Raw genomic sequence first — 6291 nt, 5'->3', positions numbered from 1 at the left:
TTGATAGTAGCGATTATGCGATCAGTAGAAAGCTTATGTCCTTAATGCACCGCTCAGTGTGCTGAACCCCAAACGTCGTTTGTGGATGTTGCGAACATCGGACATACACGTTTTGATAACTACATGATAGTTTAGATAAACGGTTAGAGTAGAGGCACCAAAGACGTTTTTGAAACGTCGCGGAACATATGAGATGTTTCGAGGGCGGAAATTGGGATTTTAGGCTCGTGCCCACGTCAAGAGGTATAAGACCTCCGACGATTTTCTTAGCCGGCAAACTAAGGGATAAAAGCTCAATCGTTGAGCTTGTGCTCAGATTGTCTGAGTGCAATAATCACTTGAATCGAGTGGGAGTTGATCTTCCAGATGAGATAGTGATGTTTCTCAAAAGTCATTGCCACCAAGCTGCTAGAGCTTCGTGATGAACTATAACATATCAGGGATAAATATGATGATCCTTGAGGTATTCGCGATGTTTGACAGCGCGAAAGTAGAAATCAAGAAGGAGCATCAATTGTTGATGGTTGGTGAAACCACGAGTTTCAAGAAGGGCAAGGGCAAGAAGGGATACTTCATGAAACGGCAAATCATCTGCTGCTCTAGTGAAGAAACCCAAGGTTGAACCGAAACCCGAGACTAAGTGCTTCTGTAATAAGGGGAACAACCACTGGAGCAGAATTACCCTAGATACTTGGTAGATGAGAAGGCTGGCGAAGTCGATAGAAGTATATTGGATATACATTATGTTAATGTGTACTTTACTAGTACTCCTAGTAGCACCAGGGTATTAAGATACCGGTTCAGTTGCTAAGTGTTAGTAACTTGAAATAAAAGAGCTACGGAATAAATGGAGACTAGCTAAAGGTGAGCTGACGATATGTGTTGGAAGTGTTTCCAAGTTTGATGTGATCAAACATCGCACGCTCCCTCTACCATCAAGATTAGTATTAAACCTGAATAATTGTCATTTGGTGTTTGCGTTGAACATAGACATAATTGGATTATGTCTATCGGAATGCGGTTATTCATTTAAGGAGAATAATGGTTACTCTATTTATTTGAATAATACCTTCAATGGTCTTGCACCTAAAGGAATGGTTTATTGAATCTCGATCGTAGTGATACACATTTTCATGCCAAAAGATATAAGATAGTAATGATAGTACCACCTACTTGTGGCACTGCCATGTAAGTCATATTGGTATAAAACGCATGAAGAAGCTCCATGTTGATGGATCTTTGGACTCACTCATTTTTGAAAAGTTTGAGACATGCGAACCATGTCTATTGGTGTATACGCATGAAGAAACTCCATGCAGATGGATCGTTTGGACTCACTTGATTTTGAATCACTTGAGATATGCAAATCATACCACATGGGCAAGATGACTGAAAAGCCATGGTTTCAGTAAGATGGAACAAGATAGCAACTTGTTGGAAGTAACACATTTTGATGTGTGCAGTCCAATGAGTGCTGAGGCATGCAGTGAATATCGTTATGTTCTTACTTCACAGATGATTCGAGTAGATGTTGAGTATATTTACTTGATAAAACACAAGTCTAAATTATTGAATGGTTCAAGTAATTTCAGAGTGAAGTAGAAGATCATTGTGACAAGAGGATAAAATGTCTATGATATGATCATAGAGATGAATATCTGAGTTACGAGCTTTGGCACGCAATTAAGACATTGTGGAAATTGTTTCACAAGTAATACCGCCTGGAGCACCATAGTGTGATGGTGTGTCCGAACATCATAGTTGCACCCTATTGGATATGATGCATACCATGATTTCTCTTATCAAATTACCACTATCTTTCATGGGTTAGGCATTAGAGACAACCGCACTCACTTTAATAGGGCACCACGTAATTCTGTTGAGATGACACCATAAGAACTATGGTTTAGAGAAACCTAAGCTATCGTTTCTTAAAAGTTTGGGGCTGCGACGCTTATGTGAAAAAGTTTCAGGTTGATAAGCTCGAACCCAAAGCGGATAAAATGCATCTTCATAGGACACCCAAAACAGTTGGGTATACCTCCTAATTCAGATCCGAAAGCAATAGGGATTGTTTCTTGAATCGGGTCCTTTCTCGAGGAAAAGTTTGTCTCGAAGAATTGAGTGGGAGGATGGTGGAGACTTGATGAGGTTATTGAACCGTCACTTCAACAAATGTGTAGCAGGGCACAGGAAGTTGTTCCTGTGGCGCCTACACCAATTGAAGTAGGAGCTTATGATAGTGATCATGAAGTTTTGGATCAAGTCGCTATCGTACCTCGTAGGGTGACAAGGATGCGTACTGCTTCAGAGTGGTACAGTAATCCTGTCTTGAAGGTCATGTTGCTAGACAACAATGAACCTACGAGCTATGGAGAAGCGATGGTGGGCCCAAATTCTGACAAATGGTTAGAAGCCATGAAATCCGAGATAGGATCCATGTATCAGAACAAAGCATGGACTTTGTGGACTTGCCCAATGATCGGCAAGCCATTGAGATAAATGGATCTTTAAGAAGACGGATATGGACGGTAATGTCACCGTCTATGAAGCTCGACTTGTGGCGAAGAGTTTTTCAAAACTTCAAGGAGTTGACTACGATGAGATTTTCTCATCCGTAGCGATGCTTAAGTCCGTCGGAATCATGTTAGCATTAGCTGCATTTATGAAATCTGGCAGATGGATGTCAAAACAAGTTTCCTTACCAGTTTTCGTAAGGAAAGGTTGTATGTGATACAATCAGAAAGGTTTTGTCAATCCCAAGGATGCTAAAAGGTATGCTAGCTCCAGCGATCCTTCCATGGACTGGAGTAAGCATCTCGGAGTTGGAATGTGCGCTTTGATGAGATGATCAAAGATTTTGGGTTTATACAAAGTTTATGAGAAACTTGTATTTCCAAAGAAGTGAGTGGGAGCACTATAGAATTTCTGATAAGTATATGTTGTTAACATATTGTTGATCAGAAATGATGTAGAATTTTCTGTAAAGCATATAGGGTTATTTGAAAGATGTTTTTCAATAGAAAACCCAGATTAAGCTACTTGAATATTGAGCATCAAGATCTATAAGGATAGATCAAAATGCTTAATAATACTTTCAAATGAGCACATACCTTGACATGATCTTGAAGGTGTTCAAGATGGATCAGTCAAAGAAGGAGTTCTTGCCTGAGTTGTAAGGTATGAAGTTAAGAGTTAAAGCTCGACCATGGCAGAAAATAGAGAAAGGACGAAGGTCGTCCCCTATGCTTTAGACGTAGGATCTATAGTATGCTATGCTAAGTACCGCACCTGATGTGTGCCTTGCCACATGTCTGGCAAGAGGGTACAAAGGTGATCAAGGAGTGGATCACCAGATAGCGGTCAAAATTATCCTTAGAGGAATAAGGATATGTTTCTCGATTATGGAGGTGTTAAAGAGTTCGGCGTAAAGGGTTACGTCGATGCAAGCTTTAACACCTACCCGAATGACTCTGAGTAGCAAACCGGATACGTATAGTGGAGCAACCATTTGGAATAGCTCCAAGTGGAGCGTGGTAGCAGCATTTACAATATGACATAGAGAATTGCGAAGTACATACGGATCTGAATGTTGCAGACCCGTTGACTAAAACTTCTCTCACAAGCAAAACATGATCAAACTCTAGAACTCATTGAGTCTTAATCACATGATGATGTGAACTAGTTTAATGACACTAGTAAACTCTTTGGATGTTGGTCACATGGCGATGTGACCTGTGAGTGTTAATCACATGGCGATGTGAACTAGATTATTGACTCTAGTGCAAGTGGGAGACTGTTGGAAATATGCCCTAGAGGCAATAATAAATTAGTTATTATTATATTTCCTTGTTCATGATAATCGTTTATTATCCATGCTATAATTGTATTGATAGGAAACTCAGATACATGTGTGGATACATAGACAACACCATGTCCCTAGTAAGCCTCTAATTGACTAGCTCGTTGATCAATAGATGGTTACGGTTTCCTAACCATGGACATTGGATGTCGTTGATAACGGGATCACATCATTAGGAGAATGATGTGATGGACAAGACCCAATCCTAAGCCTAGCACAAAGATCGTGTAGTTCGTATGCTAAAGCTTTTCTAATGTCAAGTATCTTTTCCTTAGACCATGAGATTGTGCAACTCCCGGATACCGTAGGAATGCTTTGGGTGTACCAAACGTCACAACGTAACTGGGTGGCTATAAAGGTGCACTACAGGTATCTCCGAAAGTGTCTGTTGGGTTGGCACGAATCGAGACTGGGATTTGTCACTCCGTGTAAACGGAGAGGTATCTCTGGGCCCACTCGGTAGGACATCATCATAATGTGCACAATGTGACCAAGGGGTTGATCACGGGATGATGTGTTACTGAACGAGTAAAGAGACTTGCCGGTAACAAGATTGAACAAGGTATCGGCATACCGACGATCGAATCTCGGGCAAGTACAAATACCGTTAGACAAAGGGAATTGTATACGGGATTGATTGAGTCCTTGACATCGTGGTTCATCCGATGAGATCATCGTGGAACATGTGGGAGCCAACATGGGTATCCAGATCCCGCTGTTGGTTATTGGCCGGAGAGTTGTCTCGGTCATGTCTGCATGGTTCCCGAACCCGTAGGGTCTACACACTTAAGGTTCGATGAGGCTAGGGTTATAAAGGAAGTTTGTATGTGGTTACCGCATGTTGTTCGGAGTACCGGATGAGATCCCGGACGTCACGAGGAGTTCTGGAATGGTCCAGAGGTAAATATTTATATATGGAAAGTTGTTGTTCGGGTTCCGGAAAAAGTTCGGGTTTTTTCGGTATTGTACCGGGAAGCTTCCAGAAGGTTCCGGAGGATTCTGGAGGGGTCCGGAGGTCCGGAAATTGTTCCACCACGTCCAATACAGTAGCATGGGCTGTAGGGGGGCGCCCTAGCCTTAATGGGCCAGGGCACCAGCCCCCCCAAGGCCCATGCGCATAGGAGGGGGAAAACCCTAAGGGGGGGGCCTCCACTTGACTTGGGAGGCACTCCTCCCCCCCTTGGCCGCCGCCCCAATCCTATATGGGATCTAGGGGGGCCGGCCCCCTCTTCCCCCCACCTATAAATAGTGGAGGGGTGGGAGGGCAGCCGCACCACATGTTCTGGCGCAGCCTTCCCCCTCTCCCAAGTACTCCTCCTCTCCCGCGGTGCTTGGCGAAGCCCTGCAGGATTGCCACGCTCCTCCATCACCACCACGCCGTTGTGTTGCTGCTGGATAGAGTCTTCCTCAACCTCTCCCTCTCTCCTTGCTGGATCAAGGCATGGGAGACGTCACCGGGCTGTACGTGTGTTGAACGCGGAGGTGCCGTCCGTTCGGCACTAGGATCTCCGGTGATTTGGATCACGACGAGTACGACTCCTACCCCGTTTCTTGAACGCTTCCGCTTAGCGATCTACAAGGGTATGTAGATGCACTCTCCTTCCCCTCGTTGCTGGTTTCTCCATAGATAGATCTTGGTGACACGTAGGAAAATTTTGAATTTCTGCTACGTTCCCCAACAACTTGTTCTTGGAGCAACCAAATCTCGAGGACGAGATTTCTTTAAGGGGGAAGGTTTGTCACAGCCTGGTTTTTGGCCCTATCTTTTTCATTTGATTTTCTGATGTTTTTGCTTGAGTTTTCTTTTTCCGTGGCTTTGTGGTCTAGAAACTGAAGAAGATGATCTCTTCTTTATTTCCAGAGTGGCTTGTCATCTTCAAGTCCTTCCCTAGATCATATCATTTCCATCCTAGCCCAATCCCAATATTCTTTTTATTGGTAATATTCCTTTTCTATTAAAGGAATTATCCTTTTAGCCCTAGGTTGTGAAGCAATCTATATTTCCATCACTCATAAAATTCCCAAATAATTCTCATAAATTTTTTGGGTCATATCTTCCTCAATTATGGAAAAACATTTCATTTGCCATGTTTATCATCATCCTCAAATAATTCATTTCATATTCTGCCCTAAATGGCACATTGTGAAGCAAGTGCTATTTTCCTTTGCCCAATTGACCTCAAACTCATTGGACATATTTTTCTGTACATATCATTGCCACATGCCAAAATGCAACCTCATTTTCCTAGTAGTCATTTAATTATGATTTTCCAAAGTTTCTGTCCAAAAAGAAACTTTGTGAAGGAGGTACAAGCTAGGCATATCCAAATAAGTTGAATTTTTGTATGGTCCTTCATATCATCAAATCATAGCCCTTCACAAAGTTGAGCTCATGTAATGCCTCTATGTGAGCACAACTTCAAATCTTT

Source organism: Triticum aestivum, chromosome 5B, assembly GCF_018294505.1.
Source record: "Triticum aestivum cultivar Chinese Spring chromosome 5B, IWGSC CS RefSeq v2.1, whole genome shotgun sequence".
NCBI lineage: Eukaryota > Viridiplantae > Streptophyta > Magnoliopsida > Poales > Poaceae > Triticum > Triticum aestivum.
Note: the sequence above shows the minus strand (reverse complement) of the source record.